A 17,389-nucleotide genomic window follows, 5' to 3' on the forward strand; every position below is an offset into this window, starting at 1 on the left:
TGGGAGAAGGTATAGTGCTGGATTCTAAGGACAGATGAGAGGCACTGACATGAGAAATAAAAGATCAAAGGAGCATTTTTATATCACAGACCACATCAAATAATGATGGAGGATTAAGTTACCTGTGAAAAAGAACATGTAGGCAAAGCAGCATTAGTGATGATTTCACAGAATTTGAGTGATATTTAGGGTGAACCCTCAGTAGCCCAGAGTAATAAACTTATCTCAGCATAGTTTCAATAATAACTGCAAATGATGCTGTTAGAGAGCTGCCCTAAGACTCAGAATCTGTCTTGGCATTCAGAGCCAACAATAAGCATGGAGAATTCTCAGCAGGAGTAATGCTACCAAAAGCAAACAGACCTAGTCTCACTCCACTTCTTACACCAGCTAATTTCATGTCTGCTAGGGGCTCACTGTGGTAAAACCCACAAATCCCAGGAGAAGCTATCATGTGTCTGAGAAAGCACATCACATATTGTGTGCTGGGAATCAACCACATGTGCCAATAAAGACCCTGAGCAACCAACTGTCTCAGAGACACCACTGAGCCCCAGGAGAGCTTAAAAAAAAAAAAAAGTCAGGGAAATACATGTGCAAGAACATGTACTACTAGCTTGGTGTTTTGTTTTGTTTTGTTTTTTTTTCCTTTTGGTCCAGAACAGATTTGGTGGTTTTTTTTCTTATATTGCTTTTAAAAAGTGAAGAGAGCATGAGGTATTAGAGGTATTCAAGGAGCAACACACCCCTCTCTATCAAATTATGCAGTTCAGCAGTTGCTCCACGTGAAGTATTGATAGAATGAAAAACATCCTTCAGCAAAGACTTGGGTTATTTTGGTACTTGCTGAACTCATGAATTTAGGCAATTCCTCATCTATGATTCTATAGAGAGAGTGATTTGCCATTGGAGTGGGCTGCCCAGGGAGGTGGTGGAGTCACCATCCCTGGAGGTGTTCAAGAAAAGACTGGATGAGGCACTTAGTGCCATGGTTAAGTTGATTGGCTAGGGCTGGACTGGATGATCTTGGCTGGATAGGTTGGACTGGATGATCTTGGAGATCTCTTCCAACCTGGTTGATTCTATGATTCTGTCTGGGTATAACCATGGCAGAAAAAAAAAAGGCAAAAATGTTGATGTGAAAATAACATATTTAAATGATTTAATACGGGATAGATATTTGCCTTCTGCAGACTTGAAGTCTTTGGTAGACATTAAAGAGTGATTTATGCTTCATAGAATCATGATTTGATTAGAGGGACTCAAAGGGCAAGTAGACATCCTATCAGACTTGAGGACAAGCAATATAAAAGCCTCCCTGCCCTTAGCACAGCTGTGGTATTCACATAGCTGACTAGAAATTGTCCTATTAAAGATTTTTAATGCCTGGTTTTAAATACATCTTCAGATACACACCCACCAATGACTCAGGAAGATAACTAGAGACAGCAATGTACATGTAAAAGTGTAAGGCCCAGGCTAACTGTATTAAACCAAATACTCTAGACATCAGTCTTCCTCCCCTCCTCCCCATATGCATATTTAGGTAACTGACTTGCTTCAGCATCTTTAAATAATTAAGTATCTTTAGCATTCAGGCAACCTCATGCTATCCTCAACACAAGATACATTGCCAGGCTTTCATGGGAAGCTACCAGCTGGGTCTGTCTGTGCCTATGTTACAGAAAAACATAGGAATGCCTCTGTTTATTGCATAAATGGAGTAGTAAATATTCCTGCCAGCTCCCCTCTGCTTGAGACTGTGCAGGCATATCCAAATTCTCTTTTAAGTCAATGCCTACATCTTCAGTCCTGTTCAATTTAATTTGGGCCATTTGGATTCAATTTCAGCTTTGCACCACAAGGTGCAACTTAATCTTCAGGAAGCCATGGATTTTGAGGGGTCTTCTTGAGGAATCATCTTGCTGCAACACAGAACAAGCTCTCAGCCATGGAACTACGAGTTCTGCTTGCAAAAAATTGTCCTGAGCACCATGGTATAAATGCTGACTGAAAAATAATGACACAAACATAGGGCAGCCTTGAACAACAATAATTCTCCAACTGCTGTCTTAGTATGATGAAATACAACCAAAGTAAACAGCCTAAAGAGCTGTTTCTAAACATGCATGTAGATGCAGAAATCTTCCTTAAACCAAAAGTTATTGTGTTATGGAAATTGTTGTTAATAAAGAAAATGGGAATACTATTCAGGACAAAACAAGAGGATGGAAATAGCATCCCATTGGAAGTTCCTAAGTTATTTTAGACAGTGTATGCATAACTCCAAGTGGCTAGAGTAACTCCAAGTGGCAGAATGACACATTCATTAGGACTGTTTTTAGAGAGCTGGAAGGGGCAGCATAGACATATGTTTAAAATTAATTGTGCATAGAGATATATGTAAGAATTGCAGAATATATAATTTCAAACTACAGAAAACAATGGCAAAATAGAATCACAGAATCATAGCATCTACCAGGTTGGAAGAGACCTCCAAGATCATCCAGTACAACCTAGCACCCAGCCCTATCTAATCAACTAGACCATGGCACTAAGTGCCTCATCCAGTCTTTTCTTTCCATCTCTAACAAAATAGTATAAAGAGAACTTATTAAATTTATTATTCTTAATCTAATGTTGCCAAATCCACCTCAAAATCATGTCACTAACCTAGGTCATCTACACAACTTTCAAATCCCTCCAGGGATGGCGACTCAATCACTTCCCTCAACAGCCTGTTCCACTGCCTGTCAACCTGTTCAGAGAATATTTTTTTTCCTAATCTCTGATCTAAACTTCCCCTGGTGCAACTTGAGGCCATTTCCTTTCATTCTGTCACTTGTTACTTGGGAGAAGAGACCAACTCCCACCTTGCTACAACCTCCTTTCAAGTAGTTGTAGAGAGAGAAGGTCTCTCTTGAGTCTCCTTTTCTCCAAGATATTTAATACTTTCCCATTAAAACTACATCTAAGCTTTTAATAAGTCTAATTGTATTGGGGAAAACTTAATTTGTCAACTCTTCCTGCCATAAGATGATGTAATACTTTGTGCACTGCCCTGGATTTAGACCAGACTTTGCTATCCTGGTTTGCTACAAAACATGCATGACCTTGGACTTAATCTGTCTGTATCTGCTGTATTTCCAAGGCATAGTGAAAAGGGAACTAGGTTTAAGAATGTGGGGATCTTGAATATGATCAAAGCAAGCATTACTTAGTTCATGAAAGGTAGGTAACAGCTGATACAAAGTGGATGATTCAGCAACAGGAGAACCCAAGTCCTGCATGAGTTCAAGTGATAGGCCAGTACAAATGAAAAGCAAGAAATCTAACCTGTAAGTATGAATAGGAAATACAGTTAAACTAGGCATTTCAGATAAAAGGATAATAATTATTTAAGACAATTTTTCAACAGTTGATTTTAAAACTATCCAGGTAACATATATTTCTATCTAGTTTGCTGGCTTAGCTTTCCTATTTATTTACTGATTTATTGTAAAGCAACAGAACAGCTTATATGTCACTGACCAAAAAATGTCAGATCTGCATTTGTCATCAGAAATGGTTTATATTGATTTTATTGAATTGTTTCAAGATCAGTGTGCTCTGTTTGCAAATTAACACTCCTAGAAATCAGCATACAGTCTTCTGTCTAAATGAAATTATACTCAAAAAGCAGAATCATAGTTAAATAAAAAGTATTTAATATCTTTCAAGATAAAGTGTTAAGTGTTTATTTGTATTAACCTTACCTTGTATTCTGCAATGAAAGCCATGTTATGACATCCTATTTCATCATCATCATGCCTCTGAACCAACCATCAGGCTGTCTCTTCCCACTATCTAATAATGTAGACCAAACCAACTGGCAAACTCATCCCTGGAGAGAAAAAAAAACCAAACATACAGGAAGAGTACTATTTTCATTAGCTTTTCAAATCATTGACATAATATAAATGCAGACAGTGGAGCTTTTATCTTCTTTTTTAGTGAGGAAAGTCAATTTAACAGTGTCGCCAGTTCAGCACAGCATTTCACTGAGCTCTTAATAGTAAGTCGATTGTGAACCCCCTGGCCAATACAGCATTCAAGTTACACTGCAGTTTCAGCACAGGCTTTAAATGCTTTGGTTCAACAGGGACGTGGCTTCCCAGCATCAACCCTTCCTTATCAATACTGTGAATTTTTTCTGTTCATTCTAACTTTTGGAAACCAGCAAAACATTGTTACTCATCTCAGTCACTATCATCCGTAATAGGTCAGCTCACGTGCTAACAAAATTACTGTAACGAATGAGGACTGCTGTTTAGCAGATAAAATAATGAATGAAAAGAAGCAGGTGTCATAGCATAGCATGGAAAAGATAATATATCTGAAAAAATAGGTGCTAAATTCTGAAGGCAGTAATCTAAGAAACACAACAATTCAACCAGAAAAGGCTGACTTTTAATATTCAACAGCAGAATGCGTATCTGGTCATTTAAAGGGTAGTAATATATTTTAAAGCCATGACAATTCTGAGTTGAAAAATTCTTTCACAACAGGTGGCAACTGAAAAAGGAAGAGGAAGTATGAAGATGTTAATTATGCCACACAGCTTTAAAGAGCTGACAAGAAGAGGCTCCCTTTCTGGTTTTCCTACTCATTTTGCCCCATTCTGCACTAACTCAGGGCTAAAATGTGTGAAGCTGGGGATTCCCAGAGTGCAAAATACTCTGGAGTTGAATGGAAGAGACAAAATATGATAAATGTCAAATATTCCAAATGGAAGCACTTATCTGGGAAAAAAAAAAAAAGAAGTATTATTTATTTCCCATCTTATTCCACCTTCCCATTGTGTATCATTGCCTGATTTATTTTGTAAACTTTGATAGGGAGCAGAGCTTGCATTATTAGTCATGGCTCCAAAAGTTTTGTCTGTGCTTTGAACTACAGTGAGTAGTTTTCTCTTACTTAAAAAAGAAATAATACTGAGTGGCCATTGATATTAAAGCCTGCAGTTCTGGAGTTTTAGAGGAAAGGCTTTTTTGCTGTATAGATGGCCTGAAATAACTTTGGAAATTTGAGTCTAAAAGCTAACAGTAACCAAAGCTGCTATTTGTTAGACAGATTCTTGTGCAAACCTTACACCTTACAGTGAAAACTGATTCTTGGGTAAAAGTACACCGAAGTAGAGATGGAAACCAGGAATAACAAGAGCCAGGATGCTCTCAGTGCTAGCAGGTTCTTCACATGCGATTAAACGGTGGACCTCTTTTCCATGGTATACTACAAACAGAAAAAGTTTGTGCTGGTTCAGGGGAGAATTCACAATCTGACAGAAAAAAAATCCATCCAGGTTTCCTGAATGAAGAGAAACCAGCTCTGCTTCAGGAAGTCCTTGATCAGCAAATGAAAGCACTGGGGAGCATCAGTCTGACCTCCTCTCTTCCTCAGGGTATCTGCTTTCAGTTGCTGGCTCAGTTTTTTAATGGATCTTCATTTGATGACCTTAAGCTTAAATCTATTCTTCCATCCATGAGAAAGTTTCCATTCTCTCAGCATGAGAAACAACATCATCACTGTTTGTGTTCTAGCATGTGCCTGCAAAATACTTGGGAGTGTAACTTTGCAGGTGAGAATAAAACCACTTTCTAGGAAATTATGCCTAGCATCACTGCGTCAATAATTTTAATGCTGTAACTTTGGGGGTACCACACAGGCACAGCTAGAACAACCCCAAAACTACCACAAATCTGCAGCATCAGAGCCCTTTTTGCCAGCAGTACACACAGCTACTGAGAGAAGCATCAAGGCATAAAATAAATTCTTAATGATGCTGCTCACTTCAATAACTCATTAAGAGTGTAGATATTAGCCAGATCCAACTGTCACACACCACCAGGATTAAGGAGCCATGATTTGTCTGGATAAAACCTTAAAGAGCACAAAGAGAGCTTTAAGGGCTCTGACAAAGGAAGGAAATGTCATCTGGCTGTTTAATTTGTGTTAGTTACCCAGATACCACTTTTAGAGGAAGAGAAAAGGCAAATCTACAACTGCAACTGAAGCAACACAGCAGTAATAAACATCAGTCCTCTCCACAGGGAGCAAGATGTTGGATTTGTCACAGCTAATCTTAGGAATAGGCTGAAAGCATACATTGCCACGAGGTTTTCCTCAACAGATGAGTAAACAAAGTGAGAGGGAATTCCTGCCTAGACATCTGTTTCTTCATTTTGACCCATTCCTTCTCCCCTCCCTAGGAAGTCCTTCAGCACCTGAGTCCTCACTTCCCAAGCAGGAGGTACATCAGACGCAGACTGCAAAAGAGCCGGGGGGCTGGGTGCCTTCCTACCAGCTGCCTGCAATATGGCTGTATTCTCTGGTGCAGATTGTTAAAGGGCGGGACAAGAGGGGGAAAAAAATGTCTTTTCTGGAAGTTAGGAATTGTCCTTGTCTTTTGGACCACTCATCCCAAACAGAAGTGTTGTCGCTTGGACCCACCATATAAACAGTCTCTTGTGTACTTTCACCCAGTGTGAAGATTACCAACAAGTAGAAAAATGAAGCATTGAAATAAAGAATATCATGAGTGACTGATGAAATATGTGATTGTCAAGGCACTGACATTCCCTGAGTACTAGGTCCTAATTGAACTTCAGCTGAATCAGTCTTTGTTTCCACTGAAACTAGAGTATAATCATCTTGCACAGGCTTCATTAGATCACACAAGTACTAAAGGTCTTAATTTACAGCTGTTTGATAAATATGGAAATAAAAATTCCAGGTGAAAAATGCTAAAGAGCAATTGCTGCTAAAATCATAGCTGATTTTGCACATTTGGAAGCCATCCACACACTCATGGATCTTATGCGGGGGTGGCAGCTTTTGTTAACAGAGAAAATGATGATCAGTGGCAGCAACAGAAGGCTTCGCCTCTGAACCTTTCTGGGGATGAATTTGCCTGGGCACGTCTACAACAGCAGCACCCACTGAGAGTGCTGGGCATGGTAAAACAAAACTCAAACTCACTGCCGAAAGAGCCCAGGTCACACACCAAACCAAAAGAGAATGAACAGTGTCCAGCTATTAGTAGCAAAAAGAGAACAAAGAAGTTGTGACCCTAAAACACCAAACATTGAGTCATACCCTCTTAATTTTTGCCCCTTGGTTCCATGCACTCACACAATGCTCTATTTCTGCAGGAATACCTCACATGGGTTTGCCAAGGGCAAAAAAGGTCTGAGCTTGCTTTTAAAATAACAATTAGGTTGTCCTCTTAACCTACATCCAGCAAAGTAGCAGTTACTACGGATCCTTCCTGCTTTTATGCCTGGGTATGTTAGGAAAAAGATTTCAGTCATTTCAAATATTTCAGACATTAACACTTCCAAAATAATTATGATGCATTAGGACAGAATCACTTTTCAGATAAAAGAATTCCAAGGACAAGGAACCATTACCTACATGTTTACTGCATTTGAGTACCTCCTGACATTTTGGGTGACAGGAATTGACACTGGAATGACTGTGCTCAGTCAGGGGAGCAGAGCGCGGGCCTCCCTGCCCACCCAGGGTGCCAGAGTGAAGCAGCTCTGATATACTCCCCCTGATCCACAAGACTTATTGAAAGCTAATCAAAGGGCCCAGGCTGCCTCACGTTAGAAACAAGCAAACCAACAAAAGAAAACAATAAAAAAAAACCCAAATACACGACCTAAAAAACCCCAAAGAAACCACAAATGGCAAAAAAATAATGCTAGCATTGCACAAGATCCAGTAATCTCAGGGCAGTGGCTAAAACACAGCATTAACCAGGGTCACCTCATTGCACTCAGAAAATATTTTCTCTTTGATTAGCCAAAATGATTATAATGATATTAGCCATATCATTATAATGACTCTTTTAATGTTTAGAATACTGTTCTAGAGGGGGATTCTGCCATAGGACTTGCTTAATTTACTACAGAAATTGCATGGCTTGGATCCCGTGCTAGCAGGGAGTCACACTTGCAGACTTCTATTCCTCCAGCATTGTCAGGAACAATGATTATTCTGGTGTCCTTACAATTATCTTGCTTTCTGCTCCCTCAAGCAAAGGGGTTTTTTTTTGTATTAGTAAATCAACTAGCACCTGTCTGTGCAGAGTAATGGGGATCCCTTACTGATTTTTTTGGAGGGGGGGGGGAATAAATTAAAAAGATATTCAATATCCATCCCAACTCACCCAGGAATCAAGACTGCTTACATGGTCTGGAAAAAAATGAAAGATGAACAACATGTTTGTTAGCTGTAATAATGTATGCCCATATGGAAGCAAGAGCTGCACTGTCCTTTCCCATGGAAGAAACTGAACAGATTGCCTAGAAATAGGCAGCTTCCGTTCTCTTTACTGAGGGAAACAAATGCCATCCAGATGGAAATTATCAAATGGATCAAACAGCAACACTTTATACCCAAATGATCTTTGTTCTACTTATCACTCATTATACAGGGAAAACTCTTTTCCCTGTAGGCCAATTGCAGTCAGGAGAATATTATTTATTGTATGCCCATTCAAAATATTCTCTATCAAAGGTTTCCCTGATGAGATATCGATCCTGTCACACAAAATGGGGGGAGAAGAAAAGTGTCCTTCCTAATGGGAACATTAATTTGAAATATCAGGAATCTGTTAATTCCCACTGGGTGCAACACGTGACTTAGGATTGCACTGACCTTGTAGTGCAGCAGTCAGCTCTGCAGCAGCCTCCTGATGCCCAGGATGACAAAAAGCTTTTTTCACCAGACCTATTGCTTGCCAGGTTTTACAAAGGTGAATGTTACCATGGCCTGGTGGAATCACCCTGAGGTTCTTCAGCTACTTTGCATTTTAGTCTCCTGTGGGTATTTCAACTGGAAACTTACACTGAATAAAAACAGAATAGAACAGAAAGGCAACAAAATGTGGACACTTAACACATTCTTATGACTTTGAAAAATCACCATATCATTTCGTGTGGCAGAAACCATATCCTCCTATAAATTTCCACTTAAGTTTATGGATGTTTATCTGTAATTCTATTGAGTTACATAACTTCTGACTATATATTTTAATATGATGTTCTTCTAGCCTGAAAACCTACAGCAGCACAGGTACAGTCTTTTATAAGGATGTAAAAGCAATGACAGCTGTGGCCGAATGACTGGATTAGATCAAGGGCATTTAAGTTAACTGGGCCACATAACACTATCTTTTCTTTCACATTAATCATTGAACAGCAGTTCATCTTGTGTCACAGGTCTGCCTATAAATTTGGCAAGAAATTGGAGGTTGATTTTTTTCATGGTATGGTAATTAACAGATAAAGCTCAGCTACAGCAGTTTGGAAATACTGAGGATCACATGCAGAAGGCATCAGTGCAGCTCCCAAGGCCTGAGGTCTGTATAGATGATGTTTTATTTTCTTTGAGTGTCAATAGATGGGTGTCAGCTTTGCCATGGCTGGAGATGTGATGGCTCCACTGCCAAGGAAAAACACCCTGGGCGCACGGACCGTGGGAGCAGAATAAACTCTCTGCCGAGGGAGAGAAGGGAGGGGAGACCATGTGCAAAGGGGTCCCAATCTAAAGCACACAGATGGAAATGCAGTTCCTTCACTGATAATCAAAAAGGAGATTGGCAAGCAGACTCAGACATTTTGTACAGCACTGGAACTTAATAATCAATCCCACAAGAATAATTTTGGAGCAGGAAGGAGCTCCTGATGTTAAGCTTCCAGACCATCCAGTTAAGACACACAGAACAATATATGGTTATGACTTCTGTTCAGCTGAGAGCTCCAAAGTGGGAATTTGTAGAAGGACATATATCATGACAGTTCAAATAAGTCTTGCAGACAAAACAATCTCTTCTGGGGGAGAGAAAGCTAATAAATAAAACATGAATCTTTCTATATTCAAAAAGGGTCGGATTTACCCATAACAGAAGTTAATACACTGCTAAGGCAATCATCTTATTCACATCCCATTTGTCTATAAAAGGCTTAATTTATAATGCAGCACAGTGCTGCAGAAGAAAGTGGGTTTATTTCAAAATAGAAAAATAGTGTTTATTCTCATGCAAGAGTTTGGAATCTAGTTTTTCCTCAAAGATTATTATTAAACTGAGGCAGAGTTTTCTTCTCAAAGTTGTTTATTAAGCTGAAAGATGTGTCTTGACAATCACAGTATTCCCTCCCCAGAAAAGAGCAGTGTCCATTCTTAGCAGATGTATCATATTCTGCAGACTTGCAGGAATTTGAGCTATTGCTTTTAATTCAGAAGCTGTAGAAACTACTACCCTCATTTATACTCTGTAAAGCTCCCAAGGTAGCAGGCCAACAAGGATTTGTTTTAATATCACCTTACTTAGGACACAGAAATTAAGCACACCACCACAAAAGAGGTCAGAGGGAAAACACATGTGCTGTGATTTCCCAGAAGAACGGCAGCACTGCAGCCACTAAAGCTCTGAGGAAAACTCTCCACAGGTCATGCTGAACCCATGTGTTTGCACATACTGCTTGCCAAGTTGTTGCCCTCTCTTCTGCCTTGTCCTATTTTACGCTGTTCAAGGAAAAGCACACACAACTAAAGAGGAGCACACAGCTGACAGATAAAGAGCAGTGAATCCAGCTTATTTTTATGCAAAAGCTCCTGAGCATTAGCACTCGGCCCAGCATATGCTCAATGCCTCACTTGATGAATGCGGTCTCTGATCTCCTGGGGCCTCAAGAGAATTTGTAAGGTCAACAAGGCTTCAGATCTACATTCACATTTTGTTTCCTGTTTAATATATTTATCAATTGGTACCTAAACTTCCAGCAAATCCAGAAGAGTTGGTGGCTATAAATTAAGACAAAACTACAGTTAGTCCAAAGTATAAGTACAAAGGAAAAGTCCTCAAGCAGAACAAAAAAAACCCAAACCACCAAAAAAAACTAACAAACTCCAATGACCTATAACAATAAAAAAGAGGTTCCAAGTGTTAATGTCCACTATCTCTTAAGAGAAGGCAAGCCCAGTCCTCAGAGAAGTCATCTAGGAGACAGGAGTAAGATTTCAAGTCTTTTTCTCACTAAGCAGTACCAGGTTGTCACAACCAAGTCTCATAGACCTTGGTCACATTTACTGTGACAGCATTTTGAGCAAGAATTGCCTTTGCTTTCTTCTGCAGTGCAGTCTTGACATCTGAGGCAGATGTCCTCCACTTGTCTTCTTAATCACCGAGTTGAAAAGGCACCTCACCTTGTCTATTCTAGACCTACATTATGAGGAGATGAATCCTGTCCCCTAGATCAAGTGCTTATTTCTCTTTGTGGCTATTAAGGACCCCAGAAGACTGGGACTTATGCATGTTTCAAGAAATCCCACCCCTTGGGAATTAAGCTTTGTTTCTGAACACATAGTAACAAACTCCCATCTGGGAGGCATATATATCTGGAAGTCACTGCTGTGAAGGTCTATGTAAGCAGTAAAGAGCATAGGTTTCTAGCCCAATAAAGATATTGTGTCATTTGAGAAGAACCAGGAAACGCTGAGTCAGTAGTCTGTCCACATTCAAAAGTCAGTGCAAATCCCATTCTCACAGAGACATCTAAAGGGGTGCTACAGGAATGTGCTGCTCTGGGAAGCTGCAGATGTCAGATGTACCACGCAGTTATACCACATCACACATCATCACACAAGATATTTTCTGTTCTGGATGCAATTCAGACGCCCTAACACACTGGGATACTTGTCTACACCAGTTGCAGCTTCATTTCCCAGGCATCTAGTGATAGAACAAGAGGATAGAATCTCAAACTGCACCAGGGCAGGTTTAGGCTGGATGTTAGGAAGAAGATCATCACAGAAAGAGTGACTGGCATTGGAATGGGCTGCCCAGGGAGGTGGTGGAGTCACCATCCATGGAGGTGTTTAAAAGGAGGCTGGATGAGGCACTTAGCACCATGATTTGCTTAATTAGAAGGGCTAAGTGATAGGCTGGACTCAATGATCTCAGAGGTCTTTTCCAACCTGGTTAATTCTGTGATTCTGTGATTTTTTGTTTCAAAAACCTGAAGAGGTGATTGCATCCAATACTCTCTTCAACACTCAGGGCCAGACACCTGCCATGCACCACCCAGAGCTTCTGTGGTTGTCTGCTCTTTGACATGTTCATTTTGACAGGGTATGCAGACAGTATACTTCTGTCTTGTAAAACTGATGAGGCTTCCAGACCATATAGGACCTCTATAAAGTAGATTTGTTCTTTATTTCTGCCCATCTCATGTACATCAGACAACCTGTCTGCTCATCCAGAAACCATCATTTGCAAGAAGTCTGCCACCCACAAAAGATGTCTAATTAGCTGTTCCTCTATAAGCCACATCATCTGACAAATTAGCTGCTCTGAGATAAGAACAGCCTTGGGCCCCTCAAGCAGAACTTCCTGCAACAAGTCACAAACTACGGGTACCCTCCAGCAAGGTAGCCTCAATCCTAGATTTTAAAACCTACTCACCAGAGGGACTGTCTGCAGTCAGCTGGAAACAAAGATGTGGCTGCTGTGAAACATAGTCCCCAGCCCACAGATGGGAAAACAGAGAGGCAGTATCCAGCAGATGGTGGGGACAAGGGAGGGCAACAAAAGATGGCCACATCCTCCCTTTCTAGCTGCAGCTTTCACTAAGGGTGAGAAAGAATCACTCATGACTTTCAGCCTCGGAGCCACATTACAAAAATCGACAATCTGCTCCAAGAGCTTCCCACTTAAAGAAGGGTTTGCCAGGCAGCCATATGCTGAGAGGCAGTTTCAGAGCGTTTTGCTCTTGTTCAAATACAATTCCAACCCAAGTGAACTTCAAGGAACTCTTTACTGAAATTCCATTTTACTCTGCTCTGTGTTCTCAGACTGTGACCCAAAATGCAAGGACTAGGCAGAACAGATAATACCTTAATTTTTGAGTAATTGGTAAGTATTCCCAGTAACTAACAAAAAAAAACCAAACCAAAAAACAATCATCTGATCTCTTTCTCCTTCCTCAGATATCTGACATGAATCACTAATGGCTTGAACATAAATACAGTTTCAGTGCTCAAGAAGCCAAGTTTGCAGCTGCTCTGGGTCACCACTCTGAAACTGAGCTGCTGTGGCACCCTTGTGAACCTGAGCCATCATCTGTAATAAGACTTCCTTTTAGCTCCTTTTCCCCCTCTTCTTCCTAAGAACTGCTAATTTCACAAGTCATAACATTTTCCCTCAAGAACTTACCACACTACACTGACCTCTCTAAAGGCAATGTAACAGTGACTATCGTCAAAGAGACCTTTAAGAAGGCTTCAGGGCAGTCAGTTTTCCACTGTAGGAGCCTGACATTTTCCCTGGTGGTGCCTAATTCCATCCCAATAAAGGTTCTATAATGTATTCATACAAAAAAGACAAAACTGTACCAAGAATATTATATATAACCACTGATCTTTTTTCTTCCTCTCTTTCAGCAGCAGAAGAGACAAGGAGGAGCTAAACTGCTACAGAACAAGTGTCCACCATCAGCCTGGTCCCACTGTCATCTATGCTTGGACTGAGGTGTGGAGCACACAGATTTCCTTCCTATGGAAACTAGTGTGTTTGGGAAAGGGAGGGCAGATTAATACCCACCTGGATATCAGGCTGCAGTGGAGTCAAGGTGCAACAAGAACTTATTTTCCTCTTAGCTTAAGGTTGAAATTCAGTCTTTAAAAGTAACAATAAAAATGAAAAAAAAAATTCAATCTCTTCTCATGTCCCTACTTCTATTAGCAAACCCCAGCAGGAGAGAGAGAGAGAAAAATAAATGAGTGGAGAAAAAAAGAAATATTTACAGCAAGTTATTTGTCCCTATCATTTGATACTGCCTTTCTTTTTGCCAAACTCTGTGCAATTATATATATATGTGCACATAAATATTGTGTCCATATTTATATGTAAAGGAACACATTATTCTAAGGTGCACCATCATCTTGACTGATAGAATGAGTCACAGACTGTGTAAAGACAATATTCCCAGCTAAATGTAACTGGGCAATGTTTCTGAAATACTCCATTTTCTGTCCTAGCCCTTCCTGTCCCCTTCATTCCCAATAATTGTTGCTGCAAGAAAGAAAGATTTAAGTCAGTGCTATCAGCTGCCTGACCTGATGAGAATACAGTTGTACCAGTAGACAGAATTTCTTGGTTTAATCAGGCCTTAAGAGAAAAGTCTTGACTGTAGAAATCTTTCATGCATTACCTGGATTTAATTAGGAGCTTAATATCCATCAGCTTAAGGGATAAATGGAAAGGGTTTTGCTAAGAAGACATTAGATAGTGCTTTTACAAATCAGAAATGCCACCCGAAAGATACCAACTGGAATGATTATGGACTAAAGAGAATTTAATCAAGGACAACTTGGGTTTGTTCTGACTGATACCAATATCAGTCCTGAGCAAGGAACTGACTTACCACGGGCTGAGCATCAGATCTGATCCCCCAATCTCCTATGTGCATAAAAGCACAGGATAAGCAACAGATGGGGAGTGGCAGGCTTCCAGAGCAACCATTTTGCATTTGCTGCAAATGTTTAATCTCTAGGAGAACCTAGAGTGGACATCAGCATCATTTACTTCAAAAACATGGAGTTTTGTGTTCCCTAGTTTCCAGTGCCTTCCAGGCCTTCTCCAACAGATAAGCTGTCAAAGAGACCATGTTCCTTCAATTCATTATGACCAAACTATGGCTGCTTTACATGCTATTTTCCTGAAAAATACAAGAACTGCATCGACTAAACAGAAGTTTCTTAAATGTACCTGATCTGTCATTGTAGATGTTCTGTTGCTTTTCATCTGGACATAAAAACTGGCATTACATTCCTTGTTTATGTCATCTCCCACCAGAGGAAAATGGAAAAGCACAAGTGCAAGACAATTGTTAGTTTTCTTTGGTTACATAAAATTGCTTGTTCAGTGTAGGAAGAAAGTTGTTGTTATTTTACATCTGTCATAGGGGAATGGCCATTCCTTCCACTGGATTTTGATTTTTAGATTCCACTTCCCTAAACAGGGTACAAATTACTCTACATGGCATCTGTAGCATCAGGCACACCATAAGTTTCCCTTTAAGTTTATCCTTCACACACACTGTCCCACTTCATGTTACTACTCCCATGTACTGCACTTAAACTCTATTTCCCTTTAAGTTTATCCTTCACACACACTGTGCCACTTCATGTTACTACTCCCATGTACTGCACTTATACTCTATTTCTAAGTTACACCTCTGTTAAAAATAGTGAGAAAAGAGTTGACTTTGCTGCTAAATGAGACATTTTGACTACAGTACTGGGGAGATCAGGTGTAGACAAAAAGAATTGGACAAATATTGCTTGGATATGTTAATAAATAGTCATTTGGTGTGAATTATTGATTATAGCAAATAGCTTTCTGTGCAGCTTCAAATAAATTCTTTGAAAGTGGAAGAGCCTGAATGGGAATCAGGCTCAGTGAGCACCTATCAGTAAGAAGCACACTATTGACCGGCTTTCTTCCAAGTGTCCTGATCCTCCAGTCAAGTACAGATAAAGCCATTTGACTCATGTGGGTCCATAGATGCCAAGCAGGACACCACAGGTGATTCAACACAAAACAGTGGTTCAGATGGGTTCTGTAAGCATGTTGCTACATATCACCCTCTGTTTCAAAAAGCACCAAATCATTTACATGATAAGGGGCAATAGTAATTATTCTGTACGAGTCACTCAGCAAGCTGAGACTCCCAAAGGACCTCAATTTAGCAGGACACCAAATGCAAGCCATCTGGCCTACCACTGTGCATCTTGGAGCTCGTTTCTATAAGTGACAATGTCTAAAGATGTTGGAGGACCTTGTTGGTGCAAGGCATCATCTGATCTTCTTGAACAGCACTTAGCTCACAATTAGTTGGCATAACCTGACTATCACTTCTCATTTGCCCATTCAGTAGTGGTAAAAAATGGGGTAGGGCAGAGGTTTTGAAAGAAGGCTTTTAGCTTACCTATCTTTTCTAATGCTGTTGCACACCACAATGTATTGCTGTTAGTTTGTTGACAATCCTTCATTGCAGGATCTGAAAAGTTCACACTAAAACATCATTAAAGGAAGACAAAAAGCAGTGGAAACAGATGGTCAAATGAGAACAGTAGTACCTTCACCTGTTTAAACAACACTTTGGTGTAGGAAGAATGGATGTCTTCAAAAAGTAAGAAAACAAGAGGCAGCAAGATTTTAAATGAAATCTGTGACTCGTGAAGCAAAAGACCAGTGTGGAACCTGTCTGCCTGAGAAAGTGCTTTGAGTTCATTTTGCAGGACAGTGCTTTAACGCAGGTAATGTGCTTGCAAGTGCCTGCTCCCCATCTACACCAGTGTGTGTCTGCAGCCCTTACTCAGGAAATTATTAAATTCCATCAGGAGAAAAAAATGAGACCAAATAACATAAAACAAAGCCTGGTAGTTTAAAATAAACCATATTTCTGACTGATAGAAAGGATCTGGACTAAGAAAAAATCAATTCAGAGTGAGTTAATATGGTCCTAATCACAAGGTAGATCACTACACTAGGATAACAAAGACTTATTATCTTCTTATCACAAGGTATTATTAATATCCTTATGATTAGCACACTTCACACATTTATGATCTGAACTCCACCCTGGACTACCAAGCCCTATATTCTACCATCAGCAAGATGGAGGTCCAAAACAATTTTTGAGTGCTAGTTTTTAAAGCATCATTTTATCAATACAAAGAGGTTACCATGTTGAAAATTTACAAGTGGGTTTTGCACATCAAAATATTTTTGATCCAGCTGGTGGCTGGATATCAGGTATATTTGTCCCTAGAAGTGCTAGCCAAGCATTAGGAAGAAGAGAAAGCAGAAGCTCAGAAGCTCACTGCTGTCTCCTCTCCTTATAGCACTCCAGAACAACACCTCCAGGGGCTGTTTTCTTTGGCATCTGGTGCGTATGTTCTGAAGATACGTTGGATGAAGACCAGTTCAGTTACTGCTGTAAATAATTGCATTGCTACCTCACTGAACAAATGAAGACAAGATGCCCACAACGAAGTGTGCATTAATATTTCATCAAAAACAGTAATTTTTTTTCTAAGTTTCTGAAAAGCAGCATCAAATTAGTAAGATACTAGGAACCACCCGGGGTAATCAATGGAGGCAGGGCAAAAGCACAGGAATGATACCACACATTACTGTGTGTTAAAAATATCCATTTCTGATACGAGTGCTACAAAATAAAGATAGCTGGGAGATGTGAATAATGAGGGTTTTCCAAAAACATTCGCTCTGGCAGGATCCCAATTAAAAAAAAAATCTGCATTTTGGGGAATTTCC

At 40.0% G+C, this 17,389-nt stretch overlaps 1 protein-coding gene across 5 annotated transcripts in view; it reads right to left on the reverse strand.

Annotated features, from left to right (window-relative positions):
• The window catches only part of JAKMIP1 (janus kinase and microtubule interacting protein 1), a 182,588-nt gene that overhangs the window by 22,402 nt on the left and 142,797 nt on the right, over positions 1-17,389 (reverse strand). For 3 of the 5 annotated variants that reach the window (XM_064151468.1, XM_064151464.1, XM_064151467.1), the window contains one exon: positions 3,756-3,883. The gene's annotated coding sequence lies outside the window, so the exon portion shown is untranslated. Of the gene's footprint in view, positions 1-3,235; positions 3,337-3,755; positions 3,884-8,703; positions 8,894-17,389 lie in introns of those variants that run through there. The other 2 variants (XM_064151465.1, XM_064151466.1) reach the window with 2 other exon arrangements.

Source organism: Pogoniulus pusillus, chromosome 11 (genome assembly GCF_015220805.1).
Source record: "Pogoniulus pusillus isolate bPogPus1 chromosome 11, bPogPus1.pri, whole genome shotgun sequence".
NCBI classification, from domain to species: domain Eukaryota; kingdom Metazoa; phylum Chordata; class Aves; order Piciformes; family Lybiidae; genus Pogoniulus; species Pogoniulus pusillus.